Source organism: Balaenoptera physalus (genome assembly GCF_965194825.1).
Source record: "Balaenoptera physalus genome assembly, chromosome: 11".
Taxonomy (NCBI): domain Eukaryota; kingdom Metazoa; phylum Chordata; class Mammalia; order Artiodactyla; family Balaenopteridae; genus Balaenoptera; species Balaenoptera physalus.
The window spans coordinates 5,080,602-5,102,500 of NC_138896.1; the positions used below are offsets into that span (position 1 = coordinate 5,080,602).

Below are 21,899 nucleotides of genomic sequence, written 5' to 3' on the forward strand. Positions count from 1 at the left end.
CAGAACAGCCAAAAAAAAAAAAAAAAAAAAAAGAGCCCCACACCCTGAAGTGACTCAATTTCCTAACCCACGATTAAAATCCCTAGCACTTCCCAAGCAATAGGTTTGGGCGTAAAGCATCAGTAACTCCACAGTGAGTCAGATGAAGTTTGTGAGTGCTGGGGGGAGGTTGGAAGATTCGTAAATCGGCTTCCAGAGAAAGGGGGAGGCGCCGGGCCGGGCTCTGCAGGCTCCCAGTGCAGGAGTGCAAGGGCCCGACACAAGTCAGCCGGTTTCCATCCTTCCCCATCTTGCCAATCCGCCTCCGGAGGGGGTGCGGGCAGGGCTTCGGGGCCGGGGTGTCCCACCCCAGGCTGGCCCAGGCGCTCCATCTTCCCCTGATGCCCAAGTTCAGCCCCTCCGAATGCCTGAACCGGACGAGTCCATCTTTCTGGACGCGAAGTTGGGGCTTTCCCCAGGCCTCCGGGCTGGCAGGACCGGCAGGGGCCTCGCGCCGTCCTTCGGGACCGGAACAAACAGCCGCTGACCCCGGGAGGCCCGGGTCACCTTCACCCTCGCCTTGCCCTCCACCTCGCAGCCCTCTCCCCTCCGGGGGCCGGTCTCCACCGCTGGCCTCCCTCCGGGCGGGAGGGACACTTGTGCGAGCTCGGCCGCGCTTCCCGGGGCGCCGCATCCGCCGCCGAGATGCTGGCAGCCCGGGACGGCCCCGCGCGGCCCTCTCCTTATTTATCCACCCGGCAGTTTCCATGGCTCCGCCGCCATCCTCCGCCCCCTTCCCGGCGCACAGTCCGGCGGCGGGCGCGACGGGCCCGGTGGGGGCGGCGGGGGGCGTGCGCGGCGCCGGGACCGGGCGGCGCTCCCCAGTCTTACCCCCGGGGCGGCCGGGCCACTTCTGCAGCCCGGGCCCGGCCCCCGGCCCGCTCGCCTGCGCCCCGACCTGCTCCCCGCCGGGCCCGTCGCCGGGGCCCCAGGCACAGCGCAGCCCCCGGCCCGGCCGGCGGCGCGGGGGAGGGGCGCGGCGCAGGCAAAGTTGCTGAGTTGCTTTGCACGCTCAGAAGTTGCAGCTGAGACGGCAGCTTCCCGCCCCCTTCCTGGACTCGCCGACTCGAAACACACACCCCACCCGTCACCACCCGCTACCTGCCCTCGCCCCCGCCGCCCCAGCCCGGACTCGGCAGCATCCCCGCCCGGCGCCCGCCAGGAGCCCAGGTTTCCAGCGGAGTCGGGCTGGGGGCGGGCGCACCCCACCTCCCCGCTCCGTCCGAGGGAGGGGGAAGCGGGGCGGGGGGGGAGGGCGGGTAGGATCCCCTCCAGGCGATGGCCGCGCGGCCGGGGCGCTTTCGCACTTTGCAAAGCTGAGCAGCTGCGTAGGGGTCGCCCCCCGACCCCCGCGCCCTCCCCGGGCGAAGAGGGGTTTGCAGAGCGAGAACCGGGCAGTGTTCCCATCGCCTCCCGCGGGGGTTTTCGCCAGGCAGGCGGGAGGGGCTCCGCTAGGGACTGAGGTCGCCAACAGGTGCTCGCGAGCCCATGTGACGGGGGAGGGGCCGCGCAGGGGAAGCCGGGGTGGGGGTGGGGTGGGGTGGGGGTGGGCTCCCTCCCGGGCGGGCTCCCTCCCTCCTCCCCCTCCCTCCCGGTCCCCCGCGGAGCCCGACGCCGCGTGCACCCCGCCCGCGGCGGCCTAGGGAGAGCTCGCGGGTGGCTCTCGGGGCGCTGGTGCCCTCGCGGCCTGCCCGGGAGGAGGAGGAAGAGGAGGGGGAGGGAGGGGATGCGAAAGTGGGTCAGGAATGTAACTGGACGCTGCGCACCCGCACGCACCTCCTCCCCCGCCCCCGTGCCGGCAGCGGCGGCCCGCGCAAGCCTTGGAAAGCGAGTCTCTTGCCGTTGTGGTTCCCCAGCATTATCGGTGGACGGTTACCAGGGGATCCCGAGGGATGTGTTTCCCTGTGACCCTTTGGGAAGAAAAACTTAGTTGCCTCAGTAACCGAGCTTGGCTTGGATGCGAGGATGCAGTGAATGTTCTAGGTGAGCCTGGCGGTGCGGAGGCTGCAGTTGCACTAGGGAGTGGATTCACTTTTCTTATTACTGAACCAAGACGTGAAAGGAAAGCTGGCGAGGAGGTGGGATTTTGCCCTGCTTCGTGTTTGTTTGTTTGTTTGTTTGTTTTTCTACCGTCTCAGAGAACATAAATTCAACGTTTTTGCGTTCGAGTTTGAGTCTCCCAAATGCAGGCCCGGGCTGCCATAAGTTTACCAAAGTTCTTAACAAACGCTCACTTTGAAGTTGGTATCTTCGAGTCGGAAGAAGCAGGAGACAGGGACAGTGACAGTTTTGTATTTGAGGAAGGCCTGAGAAACAAACATGGAAAGGCCTTTATTAAAAGGAGAAGAAAAGCAGCGCAAAACCCCCCAAACTCAGCCCTCCTCAAAGCAGGAGAAGTGAGAACAGTCCAGTTAGTTCCCTCCGGACCCCAGTGGCACCTCACACCCCAGGCATGTGATTAGGAGAGGGAGGATCCAGATTTTAAAGCGATGGGCTTTGGGTTTGGATGCTGGTGACACGAGCAGAGTCAAGGAAAAACAGTAACAGTAAACAATGAGACTGCGAAGCATTGCAGCCCAAACCCTTCTCGAGCACCCTTCCAGAGAGAGGTCGCATTTTTCCTTCTGCTGGTTTTGTCCAGAGGACCTCAGTTACAGAGTGCAGGGTAGGGCTGCGGAACCAAGGCCCAGAAAGCCATGAAGCTTCAGGCTCCGAAGAAACTGCTGGAGTTTTACTCAAGAAGCCAGAAGGGGTGTGTTATCCTCTAGAGAGATCCTAAGGGTTAGCCGAAAAGCTAGCTGACTTAGCAGTTCATGTCAATTTCTGTTTCCAAAGCAACCCTAGATAAAGAAAACTAAATTGAGATGCATTTTGCATTAAAGAGTCTATATTCATAGGAAGCAAAAACTGGTCCGTTGAATTTCGGTAAACTGAATCATAGTCTACGTTTATATATAAAAGAGGGGGTTATTCTGTGATGAAAACTTTTGTGGAGATCTCACCATCCCTAGTCTATTTTTATTTTATTTTTTAACTTTGCTGTGTTTTCTCAGTAAAATGGGAATAAAAATAATAATGCGTGATCTGCTTTGGGGTAGTAGACTGGACTTTTTCTATTACTTTCTAGATAGAGGATCTTCAGTTCAACTGGCAAGAGTCTTTATTTTCGCTTATGGTGTTTTCCTGAACTGTACAACAGCTGAAGCTGGAAACGGACCAATTCCATACGCTGGATAGTCTTGCATTTGAATGAAAATGGCAGAGTTATGCATAACTTTTCTGGAAACTTGAAAAAAAATGAAGACGTTCATGATCTTAGATTTGGTCACCCTGTTAGGGAGCATGATTTCCTTCTGTGTGAGATAATGAGACTTTCAAATCTTGGTTCAAACCAGCATTGTTGCTATAGAAATGAATTGAAAATTTAAGTAGAAAATGAAGTGGCAGACTTCCTTTTTCCTCCCATCCCTTCTCCCCACGCCTCAATTTCTTCTGCATTCATGAAACATTTCTGTATAGGGTGATGTTCACTTTAGTTATAAATCAGATTTATAAAGCAAGTTAAATTAAGGAATAAATATCTGTTCAGAAAGGATTAACAATAGAGGCCTTAATATTGTGTGTTCTTGTATATTTAAAACATGTGTTACATAATTTGGGGGGCACTTTTCAAGAAATCGCCTATGTGTAGCAGGTTTTCACATAGATTATTTTGGACCATGCATTTGTAGCCGTTTACTCACTGCTACCCCCAAAATATTTTTTTCAGTGAACATGTGCTTTAAACATTTTAGCCACCTATTTTGTCTAGAACCGTGTTAAGCACTGTGGAGATTACACAGTGGAGAGAGGCATGTTCATGTTCCTAAAAAGACTGAGTCTAATATGTTTTAGTTGGGGGTGGTTACACCTAGATGATAAATATAAGAAGTTTAACAGTTTAGGAGTTCAATTAAGACACCAGGAAAAAATATGTGCCTATATGCATAAGAAGAGATGATGGATTCATAGATGAAAGTTAAAATGAGTTGAGAAGTAGAATGAGAGATTAAAAACATTCTTTTCCTTCTATTTATTCTCTAAAGTATTAGCAGTGAACCTGTATTGCTTCTGTGTAAGAATGAGGGTTTGCTCTTTTTTAGGGAGATGTTGCCAGACAGCTAGTGTACAATTGACTATCAATGAAAAGTCAGTCGCTAAGCGCTCAGGAACTTCCAGGGAGGGTCAGAGGGCAGAGGGTGAAAGGGAAGGTAAAAGCAAACCCTTACTTAGCAAAGGCTCAGATGTGGCAGTGCTGGGCGTGTCCTGGGAGGGTAGCTGTGAGGTGGCAGCCATCAGGAAGTGCTCCCGAGGGAGTTGGTAGAACTTGAACTTAGGCGGTACAGGGTGTACACGATTTTTATAGCTAGAGAAAGAAAGACACTCCTAGTGGTAGAAGGAAGATAAGCCACGAGGCAGGAAGTTGCAGGGGTACATTTGGGGAATTTGAATGGGTCAGCTTTGCTACTGGAGATGGATCAAGTATGAAATTTGTCATTTGAATGATAGGTTTAGGGACAGACCAGTTAGGGACCTTGAATGCCTGGGCCTGGACAAGGGTTGTATCAGTGGGACTTGGTTGGAAGGCGATGCTTGGAGAGTTACTTATTTTCTTTTAAACATTTATTTATCTTATTTATTTATTTTTGGCTGCATGGGGTCTTTGTTGCTGTGAGCGGGCTTTCTCTAGTTGCAGCGAGCGGAGTCTACTCTTTATTGCGGTGCCTGGGCTTCTCATGGCAGTGGCTTCTCTTGTTGTGGAGCATGGGCTCTAGGCGCGTGAGCTTCAGTAGTTGTGACGTGTGGGCTGAGTAGTTGTGGCTCACGGGCTCTAGAGCACAGGCTCAGTAGTTGTGGCGCCCGGGCTTAGTTGCTCTGAGGCATGTGGGATCTTCCCAGACTAGGGCTCGAACCCGTGTCCCCTGCATTGGCAGGCGGATTCTTAACCACTGCGCCACCAGGGAAGTCCCGTGAGTTGTTATAAACGGAAGATTGACAGTACTTTATAGTGTTTGGATGTGGACCTGAAGCATCCAAGATGACTGCGAATTTAAATCTAGATGCCTTGGCAGGTGCTACTATCAACAGAAATTGGAGCAGGAAGCCAGTGTTTAAGGTAAATTGAAGGGTTGATTTCAGAAGTGGAATTGGAAGCCATGATTGGCAGCTGGGTTTAGGTGATTTAGGGAAGATGGATGGGTCTTGGCTGAAAGTAGAGATGTGAGTCATCTACATAGAAGTAAGTGATTATTGGTCCTAAATTTGAACTTGGTGGCAAAGGATGAATTTTAGGGTACATGCATGATTAGAATTTATATATATACCTATATACATATGTATACATTCCAAAATTCTCCTGGGAATTCCCTGGTGGTCCAGTGGTCAGGACTCTGTGCTTCCACTACAGGGGGTACAAGTTCAATCCCTGGTGGGGGAACTAAGATCCCTCAAGCCGTGCAGCAAAAAAAAAAAAAAAAAAAAAAAAAAAAAAGATTCTCCTCCTTCCTTGTAAAGCACAAGAAGGTAGTCATTCCTGAGGCTTTAGTTAGAGCCAATCTACTGAATCAGCATTGTGGTAACCCAAGTACTTTACCCAGTAGCTCCCAAACCCGGCTCAACAGATTAAGGGGTCCCTCCCCATAGGCACTGAATCAGAATCTCCTGGGCTGGCAGGCTGTGTGTTATATAAGCATTACAGGCCACTCTGATACAGATTCCTCTTGGGGAACCAGTGCCTCCGTCAGTTTGTTCTACAATCTGAGACCTCCCCGGAGCCTCCCGTCTCTCCCCAGGAGAGCAAGAGTTCTTCCTTTTCACGTGTTGGTTTCAACCTGTTCTTGTGCTTTTGTATCTGATGGACAGCCATTGATAGGCAATGCTGCAAGTTGTTTTTATATCCAGAGGACCTGCTGCTTTCCAAATTTAGCACGGGTTTGGAAGCCTGGAAGGATGTGTCAGAAGAACTCTGCCCTGCTAGGTAGGAAGGAGGTTTGGGGTTGAAGCGCTGTGTTCGGGGCTGACTCACACTCCGTCCATCGAAGTATGTCGAGATGATGCAATAAACCGGGCCCTGGGCAGACCCCTTCCTGTACCTTTGGATATGCAGACCCCGGGCATGGTATTTGGCAATATTCTCGGGAGGAGACTATTTGGCTGATCTTCTTCAAGGGAGCTGAGTAGTCAGAGGTAAGGCAGGGCAAGCTGTAAGCTCTAAACAGCAGTCTAGAGTTTAGAGAGAACCAGTCCAGTTTAGAGAGAATGGATAGTCAGAAATTCAGGGTTGGACTTCTAAAAGATGATGACCGTTCACACCTTTTTCAAGGAATACTTGTCTATCTGTGTATCTCATTGCTTTATTGTCACAAAAAACAAATGTCTGTCCTTTTGAGTAGCAGCAAACATTTTGTCACTTTCAGTTAACCAGATGCTGATTATCCGGCTGCAAGTTGTCATTTGCTCTTTTTTTCCTTTCCTGTTTATAAGCTATAAAGAGACAAATTCTCACGTCCGTATTATTACATGTCTGGTGGGCTAGCAGGCAGACACTAATGATTAAAATTGATGGTGGAGGTTGGAGGGGCAACGTCCTCTCCCTGCAGAAGCCAATGGTGGGGCTTTTTTCTCGTTGACCTTTTACTTTACCCCTACCAAACAACAGTAGAAAATGATGGAATCAGGGTTGTTGTTTTTTTTTAATTGTGGTAAAGTACATATCGCATGAAATGGACCATCTTCAGCAATTTTAAGTGTGCAGTTCAGTACTGTTAAGTACATTCACGTTGTTATGCGATGGAATCTAGGCCTTGAACTTCATTTAGAATATAAGGGAGTATTCTAAAAATATCAGAAAATGAAACCCAAGGTACCCAAGAAACTGTGAGTGAGAGAGGATGGTATAAAATGCAGACCCTTAGAGCACTCATGTGAGAGGTGAGAGATGGCAGGTAGATGGATGGCCCATCTGCGGGATGGGCTTGCCTGAGAACATCCTTTTCAGCAGCTATTTGTGAAGTTAGAGTACGGGGGGAAAAAGGCAATTTTGTGCTTGAGATTTCTTTAAGAAGCCAGAAATTGGGCTAGCATATTTTTTTCTTTAATTTTTAAAAATTTTATTGAAATATAGTTGACATACAGTGTTGTATTAATTTCTTCTGTATAGCAAAGTGACTCAGTTATACATATATGTATTTTTTTTTCATATTCTTTTCCATTATGGCTAGCATCTTGATACACAGATTTTAAAGTCTTCTTGAAGCTCTGAGTGTAAAATGAAAGAGCTCAAATGAGAATTTACAGAATCTAATTTACACAATTTCCTAGGGTCTCCAGAGTTTGTTTTGTGTACTCTGTGGCGTGTATAGAGTTTTGTACACGTTTTGCATTCTCTTGATGCACACTGAGGGGTAGGTAATATTTACTGCTGGTATCCTAGTTTTCCTAGTGACATGTATCTTATTATTATTTATGAAAATATGGGTATTAACAGCCAAAAAACTTCTAAATGAGCAAGAACCTCTAAATTTATCAGCATGTCAATGATCACATGGTTAAATAGAACGATTTTAAGGTTAAATAGGTAAGATTCACAAGAAAGACTGGAGACATTATTGCTGTTCACTTTTTTCCCCCATTAGAAAATTTATTTTCACAACCCCTTACTGTTTGCACTCATTCATAATACCCACAAAACAGGTTTCAAGCTGCTCAGTCCAACAGGATGTCAGCTGCAGTTCCAAAGACGCTGTGGATTCGTGTTTTACCAAAGGAGGGGTGCTTTCATTTCTCTCTCACAGCTTTGGGAATTTATGGCTTGTTTAACAACCCTCCATTTAAAAAGTGCTGCTGAATTTGAGAAAACTTACAGAATGGCTCTGAGTTTATCTTATTCCAAACTGCTTTAGTAAACTTTTGCTTATCAGTCCTGTGAAGATGTGTTAAAAACCAGCTTGGCAACTTTTTTTTTTCATATAGCATGCTAGAGGGCCTTGAGAAAAGAGTTTTGAAACAATACCAGCATTGGAACTAAAACGGAACGCTTTTAAACAAGAATCCTCATATGTTTCTCTGCGTTTGGAGGACTCATCTTTTAAAAGCCAAGATTTCATAGTAGGACTGAATTACCAGTGGAAGGTTTTCCTGCAGTAGCAATAACGGGCAAAGGCAATTAGAATTTCACGAAGAACTTGGAAGATGGTTTCTTTTGTATGGATACCTACATATTCACAATCCTGCACCCACTCATGACAGTTTAGAAGCAGTCTTTTTTTCTTATTATTATTTATTTATTTTTGGCTGCATTGGGTTTTCGTTGCTGCGCGCAGGCTATTCTCTAGCTGCGGCGAGCAGGGGCTACTCTTCGTTGCGGTGCGCGGGCTTCTCATTGCGGTGGCTTCTCTTGTTGCGGAGCACGGGCTCCAGGCGCGTGGGCTTCAGTAGTTGTGGCACGCGGGCTCTAGAGCGCAGGCTCAGTAGTTGTGACGCACGGGCTGAGTTGCTCCGCGGCATGTGGGATCTTCCCGGACCAGGGCTCGAACCCGTGTCCCCTGCATTGGCAGGAGGATTCTTAACCACTGCGCCACCAGGGAAGTCCGAGAAGCAGTCTCTATGTAGATTTTTGAATACTTTGCACTCTGATGGTATTGAAATACAGATTTCAGACGAGAGCTCTTTCTAAAGGATTACTTTGAGAGTCACGGAGCTATTTTTTATAAGGTACAGTCACTCGAGAGATTTGAAGGATATGAATCAACAGTTTTGTATTGCAGTTTTAGAGCATGTTTGTCCTTGAAGCCATGAGCTTCAGCTGATTTGCCAAAGGAAAGCAGCAGTTAATTCATGTTGCTCCGTCATTAATCTACAGAAAATGAAAGTTCAGATGGTCCTGGGAGTCTAACATATCTCAATTTTGAGTTTTCTTTTAAGGCTGAGTTCTTACATTTTACTAGAAAAATAGTCCAGCTTTTAAAGTAAACAATCCAGCAATCGACAGGTGCCTGTCTTACGGTGAAACCGTGCGATGCTGAATGTAGGACATTTCTGTGCTGTGTGTTAGTGCAGAACCAAGTTGCTCCATCACCGTGCCCTTCGCGCTGTCATTTCTGTGTTGAACACGGCCTTCAGCCTCCTGAAACGTCAGCCGAGGCCTCAAACTCGTGTGTGTTTTCCTTTCGATGACCTTGGTTCTGGGCCAGCCTCGTATTTTGACACATCAAGCATAGGTAGTAGAGTTGCTTCGTGATGCTGAGCTGTTCATCTTTTTATTATTTCCTGTCACTTTTCCCCATAATTGATCCTTATGAGCCCAAGGCGGGGGGAAAGTGATGAAAATGACTTTGAAAACAGCTTTAAAAAGGAGTATTTTATATTGGACTTGGGTCTTACCTGAGACGGTAAAACAATGGAAAAAGCACAGTCTGCTTTGTAAGGCAGAACCTCAGCCCTCACACCGAGTGAGCTAGATTCGAATGGATGCTTTGCAGGAGAAGTGAAGAGGGTTTTCCTGGTGTTTTTGCAGTGACTCAGACGTGCAAGTGTGTGGAGTGAGGGATGGCGAGAACTCACAGGTGGTTTGCATTTAGTTCTACGCCAAGGCTACAGAATGAGGTCCTCTTTCCTTTGGAATTAAAAATACAATTCTTAAAAAAAAAAACAAAAAAAAAACAATTCTTTTTGAGGTGTAGGCTTTCTTGTATATTTTCTCCCCAATATTCCCTCTATCCCACATTCAATTCACTAATTCTTGCTTTGGCTTTGGAAGCTCTGCCTCTACCCAGCCCTGGAGCATGCCAGGTCACCCACTGGAATTTGAGAAGAAAATATTAGAACCTCAATTGTATTTTTAGCTTGTCCTTTTTTTTTTTAGTTTGTTAAAATTGTGGTAAAAAAGATATAACATAAGATTTGCTATCATGATCATTTTTAAGTGTACAGTTCAGTGGTATTAATTACATTCACAATGTTGTGCAACCATTTCTAAAATTTGTCACCACCCCAAACAGAAACCTGCACCCATTAAGTAACAACTCCCCACATCCATCGTCACTCTCTAATCTACTTTGTCTCGTATGCCTGTTCTAGATATTTATGAGTGGAATCATACAATGTATGTCCTTTGGGGTCCGGCTTATTTTTTTGCAAAATATTTTCAAAGCTCATCTATGCTATATCATGTGTTAGTACTTCATTCCTTTTTATGGCTGGATAATATCCTATTATATTGTCTGTATAGTACATTTTGTTTATCTGTTCATCAGTTGATGGATGTTTGGGTTGTTTCCACACTGGCTATTTTGAATAATGCTGCTGTGAACATGGGTATAAAAGTGTCAGTGGAAATCCCTGTGTTCAGTTCTTTTGCGTATATGTTGAATATTTACCTAACACTGGAATTGCTGGGTCATGTGGTAGCTCCATGTTTAACCTTTTGAAGAACTGCCAAACTGTTCTCCCCAGTGGCTGTACCAATTTATATTCCCAATAGCAATATACGAGGGTTCCAATTTCTCTACATCTTTCCCAGCCCTTGTTATTTTCCATTTTTTTTTTATAGCCACCCCATTGGATCTGAAGTGGTATCTTGTGGCTTTGATTTCCATTTCCCCGATGACTAATGATACTGAGCATCTTTTCATGTGCTTATTGGTCAGTAGTATGTTTTCTTTAGAGAAATGTCTATTAAGTCCTTTGCATTGTGCATTCTTGTGTGTTTCATAATGCCTAAGAGTAGTATACAGTTTATAAATTAAAATATACATATGCTAGGATATATGCAAAGTGTTTTTTAAAGATGGGGGATGTACTTTTTGAAAGTCCATTATTACGGACTATAAAAATGATCTGTTTTATTTCTTAGTGCCTAACCTTAGCAGGAAAATACTGATGAAAATTCCTAAGCTTTCTAGGGGAGGGGGGGGAGCGGAATCTTATTTGGTCAAATGTAATGTGTTTACTGGAGCCTCCATATGAAACTAACCACAGGGTCCCAAGAATATCTTTTGGGATGTTTTCTTTCTGTACTTACGAAAGTAAATCTCCTTGGATGGTTTTCAAGTTAGATTTGGCTATGCTCAATCCTATTTTGTGGTTAATAATGGCATTTCAGGGTTCTAGCGTATCTTCTTAAGAGATGGAAATGGTTTTTCATGCCATGTCACATAGGGGAGCCAGAAGGCATAGAATGAATCTAAAGGAAGAGCCTTAGCTCTAAAATAATGATGATGATGATGATGATGATGATGATGATGATGATACTTATTATGTCATTTATAAAACTAATTTGATTGTATAAAGAGATTAGCTTTGGGGGGATTGAACTGGCCTATTTAATGACCCAGTAAAAGCATTTTAGGCCTTGGATTTTTTTAAAAAAACAGATTGGTTTTCCCATTGTTGTTCTATTCTCTGAAAGAAAACTTTGTGCAGTTACCCTAAAATGCCAACTTCTATCAAGGGCGTGACATCACCATCCTAGCACATCTTGGTGTATTTCTTGGAAAGTGTCCACACTGGCGGGCGTTTTCCAAATAAAACATTTGTTTCAGTAAACAAGTGTTTTACCCAGCAGCCCAAGTGGAGAATTTTAAAACCAGTGTTTGTTTTGCAAGCAAACATTTTGTTTCAATCCTTGCAGCTAAACAAGTGGGTAAGATTTAAGTGGGCTCCTGGTAAAAACAAATGCAGACCATTTTCAGAAAACTTCAGCTGAGCAGAAATCTATTTGCTGTTAGAGTGTGAGTTTAGACATTCAGGGAAATAATTGGTACTTTCTATAGAGTTCTGTACTTAGTTTCAGTCAGAGTGGAAAGTCTTAGGTCTGGGTAAAGGCTCTGAATTTTTTTTTTTTTAAGGCAAAAGATGAAGAAATAGAAAAGAATCATTAAAAGTATTAGTTTTGCATATTTAAATTTTATAGCTTGCCTTTGAAATGTGACTAAACCATCATCAGGTATTTGCTCTGCATTTGTTACCTCTTTTCTAATTATTTTGATGGTAATTCCTCCAATGTGTCATAGAATCCAACATCCACGTTAATTATCAGCCTTCATCTTTTGACTTTTATAAAAATGGTAGTATAATCAGACTTTGGTGAGATGTTATTACTTTTACTTAGGGCTCCTTGTAATTGAACATTCTTTCTGTCTTTGATGGAGTATCTTTTGGAATATGTCTTTGAATTTTTTACATTTGAAAGTTTGCTTGTGATGTGCTTTTCTTTTTAAAAAACAGGCCTCTTTCCTAATCAGGACATAGGCGGCGTTGCACCTTCTTAAGAGGATAATCAGAAATTATGATATATAGCATATATGCAGAAGAGTATTAAATATATATATATATGTTTTAATTAGCAAGTGGACATGCATGTAACCCCCATCCAGATTCAGCAATAGGACATGGCCTTAGAATGTTCTTTGCTTTAAAACCACCTCCCTCTTCCATCCATAGGAAGTTTACAGCTGTGTAGGTATCCTTAAATGACATCATTTAGTTTTGCAAGTGTTTGGTGTATATTACATTTTACTTGTTTGTTTTCATCAACGATATAATCACAAGACTTAGCCACGCTGATGCCTGGACCTGTGGTTCAGTCGTTGTCATTGTTTGGGGTTCCTGTCCTGTTGATGGCCATTTGAACTGTTTCCAGCTTTTGGCTCCTACGACAAAGGCTGTCAAGAACATTTATATATATATATATGGCTTCTAGTACAGTTGTGCAGAAGTTTTTCTAGGGTGCATGTGGTGTGGCGTGAGCGGTGGATTGTTGGGTCACAGGGGGTTTGTATTTTTAACTTTACTGTAACTCCAGCCTATTTTCCGAAGTGCTTGGTTCAGTTTGTGCTCCTTCTAACAACAATTGGGAGTTCTTACTGCCGCACATCTTCACCAGAACTTGGTATCGTTAGATTTTGTCATTTCTGCCGGTCTGATGAATAGGAAATGGTGTCGTATTGTGGTTTTAATTTTCTTTTCCCCGATTAATAATAAGGCTTATTGGCCATTTTGATACTCTTTTTCCTTAAGTGCTTTCCCATTTTTCCATGGATTGTCTTTTTCTTACTAATTTGTGGGCTTCCTTTATATATTTTGGATTGAGTCTCTAGTTGATTATACGTGTTGCAAATAACGTCTTCCACTTTGACTTGTCTTATTATTCCATTTACGATGCTTTTGGATGCTCACAAACTCTTAATTTTAATATTATTAGATTTATCAATTTTTTCCTTTATGGTCAATACTTTTCTTTCTTTCTTTCTTCCTGCCTTCCTGCCTGCCTGCTTGCCTTCCTTTCTCTCTTAATTTCTTGGCTGCGTTGGGTCTTCGTTGCTGCACGCGGGCTTTCTCTAGTCGCGGCGAGCGGGGGCTACTCTTCGTTGCGGTGCGCGGGCTTCTCATTGCGGTGGCTTCTCTTGTTGCGGAGCATGGGCTCTAGGCGCGTGGGCTTCCGTAGTTGTGGCACATGGGCTCAGTAGTTGTGGCTCATGGGCTCTAGAGCGCAGGCTCAGTAGTTGTGGCGCACGGGTTTAGTTGCTCCGTGGCATGTGGGATCCTCCCGGACCAGGGCTCAAACCCGTGCCCCCTGCGTTGGCAGGCAGACTCCTGACCACTGTGCCACCAGGGAAGCCCCTTCTATCTTGTTTAAGAAACTCTTCCCTCTCCCAGGTTCATGAAGCTATTCTCCTGCATGCTTTAGAGTTGTGCCTTTTACATGTGATTTTATTGTATTTTATTTATCTGAAACTGATTTTTGTGAATGTTCTAAGGTAGGAGACTATTTTCATTTTTTGTCTATTTAGGCACCGTTTGTCTGTTTATTCATGTATCCACATAACTTGGAATACTTACCACCTGTGTCATCCACCACGTGGCCATTTGTGCTATGTCTGTTTCCGTGCTCTCTACTCAATTCCACTGGTCTCTTTGTCGATCCCTTAATTATCACAGCCTCACAGTGAGTCCTGATGCCTGGGAGGGCATGTGCTTCCATTATGCATGTCTTGGTGTTCTTGGCTTTTTGCCCTTCTATATAAATTTTAGAAACAGAACAAATTCCCTAACAGAACCTGTTGGAGTTATTATTAGGACTGCACTGAATTTGTAGGCCTGACATGTTCACCACATCGAAAGGCGGGGTGTAGTCTTTAAAGAATGGTGCCCAAAATAACAAACCATAAAAAAAAAAAAAAATGGCGCCCAACTTCCTGTGTTCAGATCCCGACCCCACTCTTCACTGGCCACGTGGCCCTGCAGAAGCTCCGTGAGCCTCAGTTTCCTTATTTGTAAAATAGGGATCATAATAGTACCTACCTTACAGGATAATTAAGAGGATTAAATGACTAAATGTGTTGCATATAGTATGTGGAGGGTGCTTAAAATACTGTCTGGCACATAGTCAGTACATGTTATATAAGTATTATACATGAACACTGATTTCTTCATGCTTATTTATATCATTTTCACTGTCCCAAGAAAGTTTTATAATTTTCTGTATAAAACCATATATAATATATAAAAAATACATTGCTACATATACATATAACATACAGAAATATGTGTAATAATATTCCTGGGAACCTTAACCATTTTGATGCTATTGTAAATGGTATTTTAAAAGTTTTTTCGGGGGTGTACCGTATTACTGTGTTTTTCTTTAGTATGTTTTGTGAGCTGATTATGATTATCTTTGATGAAGAATTATTAAGTGCTCGTGTTGCATAAGATACTTCTTGGAGCAGACAAGAAATGTGGACACTTCCATCTGGGTGACCGCCCATCACACTTGGTTTCATGGGATTGAACATTTTCCCATTTTGCATAATTTTAAACGGTTGTATCCTATTGACATCTGTTGTGGAAACCCATGTGAGAGTTTTGGCAGCCTGGTTCATTTTATCTCGCATATCAGGCTGCTTTCAGTTCGTTATCTCTTTTCAATTTATGAACTCATTCTAGTTCCATACTTGATCGCGCGCTTGAGATGGCGCATTTTATTTCCAATGCTCTTCCTTTCCCCGAAATTCTGTCCTAAAGATGCCACACCCTTTGAGATTGGAGTCACAGCTTCACACCTCGACTTGCATCCACTATAAGTGACAATCCTCTGGGTGAAAACTCACATTGTTCCTTTGCCGTTCGTTTGTCACACGTGTCACACACGTCTCTGAGGAGTTATCGTTTTTTAAAGAAGAAAGGAAAGGGAAAAGGATATGCATATGTATATGTCTCTCTCTCTCTGTGTATAGGTTCCCCTCAACTTGTCTGCCTCTGGTTTCAGTTCTCACCCCTCTGGTCACGTGGCAGTTCTGCCCCACGTGGGAGGTGAAGCCCCAAGCTCTGTATGATTTCATTTTGTGTCGCAGAAGGCAGAAACTCAAAGTGAAACCAACGAGAAAACCAATGTGTTCTTAATGGTTTTTACCCAAACCATAAATCCGTTTCTTGGAGGGAGAGGGGAATCACCCAACGTCTGATCCAGTTTCTCTAGCATGTTCCAGGCAGTGTCTGTCGCTTCAGTGATTATCTGCTGGGACTCAGGGGGTTCATTGAAAATGCAGGTTCCTGGGCCTGATCTAGACCAAGGGAAGAAGACAAGCGGGGGGGAAAAGAGGAGGCAGGGATTTGCATATTTTAAACGATTCCCTGGTGGTACTGACAGGCAGACGGGACCTAGTAACAATGCTGATGGTGTGGTAGGCTCAGATTTTCTTCGATCACCTACCATTTAAAGGACAGTTTCAGAGAGGTTTAATATAGGATCGCTGACACCTCTTAGGTGCCATGCGTCAGGCCCTTTATGTTTAAACCTATGAGTAGACCACTATTATTAGCCCCATTTTACAGAAGAGGAAACGGAGGCGCAGAGAGGTTAAATAACTTGCCCAGAGTCAAACATCTGATGCGGAACTGTCATTTTCTTTGTGGATCCTCAAAGCAAAATCCTGCCCTTTGTTAATTACAAAATAAGCTGGACACTAGCAGAAATGGACCTAAAGGGTCTATTTGGATCTGAATTGTGCCTTGGTATTGTGTCCTGTGCCTTATAAATTATTCATTCCTTCAGCAAGTCCTAAGGAGCATTTAGAATCCCTGTGGCTTAGGTAGGGATTCCACAAAAGGAAGGCTTATACAGGAAATGAGAGTGTATCAGACAAACTCGTAACTTCTTAGCAGGTGCCCGAGGATAGATGAGAGGATGGTGGGGTGGAATAGAGGGGCTTCTGTCCATTGTTAACCTGTGCCAGGCTCTGTGCTGAGTGTTTACGGGTAATTTTTCATTTATCCCTCACAAGAACCCTGTTCATTGGCTTCTGTTGATCATTGACTGAACACACTTAGAGACACAAAGAAGCTCTCCCGTGGTCATACAGCGTCCAGGTTGTGATAGGAAGACAATGCCTGCCTCTCTCCAGAACCTGGCTTTGAGCCACTGTATGTTCTGCTTTTGACTATGCAATCAAATAGGATTTTCTGTTTTCTGGAGGAGAATTACTGTCCATCTGATAGTGACCCAGACAGTCTAGTCACTAAGATCACTCTGAGGTTTAAAGAGATCTTCTCAATGGCTTATGATGTCATTCATCATTTACTTGGCCTCCCCACTTTGCCCCCTGGTTCTGTTGCCCCTGCCTGGCCCGCCAGGTAAGAATCCTTCAGAGCTAATATGACGATGGCCAGGTTCATGGCCAATAACAAGATTGACAGATGTCTAGGGACTGGAGGAGGCCCAGAACTGGTTTTTTTGTTTGTTTTTTTTTTTTAATTAATTAATTTATTTATGGCTGCGTTGGGTTTTCGTTGCTGTACGCGGGCTTTCTCTAGTTGAGGCGAGCGGGGGCTACTCTTTGTTGCGGTGTGCGGGCTTCTCATTGTGGTGGCTTCTCTTGTTGCAGAGCACGGGCTCTAGACGCGTGGGCTCAGTAGTTGTGGCGCATGGCCTTAGTTCCTCTGTGGCATGTGGGATCTTCCCGGACCAGGGATCGAACCCGTGTCCCCTGCATTGGCAAGCAGATTCTTAACCACTGTGCTACGAGGGAAGTCCCCCAGAACTGGTTTTTGAAGGAACATCCTAGCTTTGCCCATAAGTACACCATTTGCTTACCACTGTGCAGAGGCGGGGTGGCCTTCTGTGCTCTAAGCAGGCTCCTTAATTTTCATGAGAGGATGTTCAGTGTCTGGTATTGTGCCATATGCAGGTGAACCTATTTGTAGGGCAGGAATAGAGATGTAGTCGTAGAGAACGGACATGTGGACACAGGGGGAAAGGGAGGGTGGGACGAATTGGGAGATTAGGTTTGACATAAATACACTACCATGTGTAAAATAGATAGCTAGTGGGAACCTGCTGTATAGCACAGGGAGCTCAGCTCGGTGCTCTGTGACGACCTAGATGGGTGGGATGGGGGAGGTGTGAGGGAGGTCCAAGAGGGTATACGTATAGCTGATTCACTTCATTGTACAGCAGAAACTAACACCACATTATAAAGCAATTTTATCCAATTAAAAAAAAAGGGAGAGAGAGAGAGGGAATTCAATATGATTATTTTTGAGCCACTTCAGAATTGTAGAGTGTTTGGTCATGAAGAAACCTTAGAAATCATCCAGCTCAATTTCTCCATCTTACTGAAAAGGGAAGGAAAAACATGCACATTAAGAGATTTGTTCCAGGTAACTGGTTAGTGGCAAGTCTAGAACACAGTTACCGGCACCCAGCACAGTACCTTCCTTCCACCTCTTTGATCTGATTTTATGGCGGCACTGCCCTCATCAAGCTGAATCATGTCATGAATAAGCCCTAAGAATTTCAGAATTTCAACTTCAAAATGTTTCATATGGTAGGGCTTTCTGAGGACACGGGCTCAGTATTTGGGGCACGTGGGCCCAGTAGTTGAGCATGTGGCCACAGTAGTTGCAGCACGCGGGGCCCTAGAGCGTGTGGGCTTCAGTAGTTGCGGCACGCGGGCTCAGTAGTTGTGGCTTGCGGGCTTAGTTGCTCCACAGCATGTGGGATCTTCCCAGACCAGGGGTCAAACCCACGTTGGCAGGCAGATTCTTAACCACTGCGCCACCAGGGAAGTCCCAATAGGGCTTTCTTTTTAAAGGCAGATTTACCTTCCTTATTATGTGTTATTTAGGCTAGTGATAAAATTACTTTATGTTTCTAAATGTACAATGGTGGATGATGAGAGAGACTCTTCTGAACTTTTTTTTTTTTTTAATTATTTATTTATTTATTTTTGGCTGTGTTGGGTCTTCGTTTCTGTGCGAGGGCTTTTCTCTAGTTGCGGCAGGTGGGGGCCACTCTTCATCGCGGTGCGCGGGCCTCTCACTATCGCGGCCTCTCTTGTTGCGGAGCACAGGCTCCAGATGCGCAGGCTCAGTAGTTGTGGCTCAAGGGCCTAGTTGCTCCGCGGCATGTGGGATCTTCCTGGACCAGGGCTCGAACCCGTGTCCCCTGCATTGGCAGGCAGATTCTCAACCACTGCGCCACCAGGGAAGCCCCCTCTTCTGAACTATGACCAGGCCTGCTGGAGAGCTTCACATCCAGCAAAGCGGAAAATCTCCTTATGGATGTTCCATTTGCTTATACAGGTTTTCAATGGAGAGGAAGAAAACCTAACACAAAGATAATAAAAGGAAGAGGTACGTATCGTTGTGAACGTCTTTATCACTTTTTAATCTTCTAGGCCCCCGACCTTATTATCGAGGCCTCAGACACACAGATGTGGGTTGTACCCTCTGACCCAGTGTCCTTGGAGAATGGGCATGTGAGTGGAGGAGACCTAAGAAAGAATCTGTTCATTAAGTTTACTGTTTCATTCATTAAAAATAATCCCACGAGTGTGGACCAGTTAAGGCAGTAACATCAGGGCCCATGCTGTGACTCCTTGCCTTGTCTTCTGCTCTACTCCACACGAATTTTGTCACATTGTCATTGTCACATTGACTTCACACTGAGATACAGAAGAGCCCATGGCCTTTTTCTTTTCTTTTTAACATTTTGTTGAAGTGTAACGTGCTCACAGAAAAGTACACATAGTATAAAGGGACAGCTCCCTGAATTTTCACCGGATGAACCCACCCCCGAGAGCTTTTGAGTACCACAGGGCTGGTTTCATAATCTGGTGTCACCATTTACCATCTGTGTCACCTTGGGCAAATTATGGGACCTTTGTGCATCTTAGTTTTCTCACCTGGCGATTGCTTTTCATAGGTATTTGTGGAGAGTAAAGATAATACAGGTAACTTACCCAGGGTTGTTCTTCCTACCCTCTAATCTGAGGAGAGCCTCTGCAAACTAACACCTTCAAGGTGGGTTAGTGTGTGGTAGTTGGAAGTGTGTAATGTTAAGTAACCACTCACATGTATCCAGAAATGTAGTTGACAATATGGATCATAGAAGACAAATGACTGTGACTGATTTTGGCCCAATCTCTTCGAGGGCTCATTGGAGAAGCTTGGTTTGAAGTAGGTTAAAGTTTTACCCAGTTTACTTATTCATATATACCCCGCTTCATTCCAAAAAGGGATCATAGAAATATGCATAGTACAACAGTATTTAAAATAAATGAGGGAAAAATTAAAAAGAGAGGGGAAAAATAATTTAAAAACAAAAAGAAAATATAAATGAATGAATGAATGAATGAGTGAATAAACAAGGAAATGAATCAAGGCTAAAGTAGAAATGTAAGCTAAAGCCTAGGGTGAGGTTGATACACAAAATAGTGTCACGAAATCCAGATCATTTGCTAGATGTGGGCCTCAGAGCTGGCTTTGGTCTGCTTAGCACAAAGCAAATAGGGGAAATGATTAATAATAAGACTCATAGGGCCCTTGTGATATGAAAACAAACCAGTTGTGCAGGAGAAACACGATTTTTTCCTTGGCACCAAGACCTTCCTCCTGTGCGTCTTCACAAAGAGAATTTGATGCAGAGTGGTGAGATGCCCTGTAATTGATCAAATCATCTGCTTTGTAATGCTGTGTCTTAGCCTCTGCCTCTCTGTATACAGGTGGCACAAAGCCAACGCCTAATTTAATAGAAACAGTTTTATAAATGACCATAAACTGATGAAATTCTATTCTCCAATTTATTTCAATGATACAATGAAAAATCATACAGGCTGGTTACACGTAACAGAGAAATCCACTTGTGAAGTTTCTAAACCTACCAAGCAGCAGTGTGGTTTAAGCTGGATGAGACAAGAAGAAGTTTCGACTATTCTTCTAAAGAAGGCTCTGAGGAGGAAGCATGATTTTTAGGATGTGCGTGGGAAAAAGGGACTAGGAGAGACTGAAGTGAAGGGGGCTTTCTCGGTGTGAGCTGCAGTCTGAGAGCCAGTACAGGCCTGGGCCTGCAGGACTTGACTTTGGGGAGAGGAAAAATATGCTCCATTGAAAAAGTTATAGTTCCTCACCACTGAGGAGCAGGTCTGGGGGAAGGATAAAGAGGTCAGTTTGGGGTAGGTCGGGTTTGCAGCACCCCTCCTTGGGAAGTTATATTTTACAGACACACACACACACTCAGATATATATCCTTGTCATTATGCTAAGTAGAGTATCCGGCAGATTCCAGCCAAATGAAGGCATATACACAGAGGCAAATGATGAAAAATTGGGTTTAGTTTTGAAATTTGAAATTCAGATGTTTGTCAAATAAAACCACCCTTAATAGTAGCAGCAAATAGGGTGTTTTCTTGCCAACACTGGTAAAACAGTGGGTCTCAAAGTCTAGTTTGGAACCTTAGGAATCCCTGATGTCCTCTCCATGGGTCCATGAGGTCAAAACTATTTTTATAACAATAATAAGGTTGACTTTTTTCACTCTTTTTCTCTCTGGACTTAGCCAGAGGATACGTGATGTGTGATATCGCAACAGACCGCAGAGGGACTTCCCTGGTGGCGCAGTGGTTAAGACTCCACACTCCCAATGCAGGGGGCCTGGGTTCGATCCCTGGTCAGGGAGCCAGATCCCACACACATGCCGCAACTAAGAGTTCGCATGCTGCAACTAAGGAGCCCACCTGCCGCGACTAAGACCCAGCGCAACCAAGTAAATAAATAAATAAATATTTTAAAAACCCCAAAAACAGAAAACAGACTGCAGAGACCCCCGGCACCTTCTAAATCCAGGCATTAAAAGAGATTTGCAAAAATGTAAAGCTATGTATTCTTCTCATTAAAGTTTTTTTTAGAACACAGTTATTTTTCATAAAAATATGGTATTTATACTGATGTGATGGATTTGTCATTATTTTAGATAATAAATTTATGCTCGGTTTTAATTTCTAACATGGAAAATACTGACAGCTGTAAACCTACATAAACAAAAGCTCTTTGGTTAAAATTTAAAATCAATAATTTTAAGACCAAAAAGTTTGAGAACCCCTGTATTAGGAGTATTTTTACCATAGACATTTTTTTTTTTTTACCGTGCCGTGCAGCATGTGGGAATCTCAGTTTCCCAACCAGGGATCAAGCCCGTGCCTCCTGCACTGGGAGCGCAGAGTCTTAACCGCTGGATGGCCAGGGAAGTTCCTACCATAGACTTTTGATACCAGGCACTAATAATGGTACACAACGAGGTGTGTACCTCACTGCCTGGACACAAAACTGCAAGTAAATACACAGCATTGTTCCAAATAATGTTGGCATCTCCGCTTTATCAGCGTGTTCCTACCACAGAAATTTAGTTAGCACTGGGATGATGGCAATTAATAAAACAAACAAGGTCTCTACCCTCATGGAACTGATTTTTAATAAAAGTGTGTCGAGAAATCAGGATCGTTAAGGATTTGCAGCATACCAGAGGTCAGTGTATACTGCCACTC

The 21,899-nt window shown here is 44.4% G+C and overlaps 1 protein-coding gene across 2 annotated transcripts in view; it reads left to right on the forward strand.

Annotated features, from left to right (window-relative positions):
* Positions 1-1,043: 1,043 nt before the first annotated feature.
* The window catches only part of RREB1 (ras responsive element binding protein 1), a 175,531-nt gene continuing 154,675 nt past the window's right edge, over positions 1,044-21,899 (forward strand). For both annotated transcript variants that reach the window (XM_082413261.1, XM_082413264.1), the window contains exon 1: positions 1,044-1,209. The gene's annotated coding sequence lies outside the window, so the exon portion shown is untranslated. The remainder of the gene's footprint in view (positions 1,210-21,899) is intronic.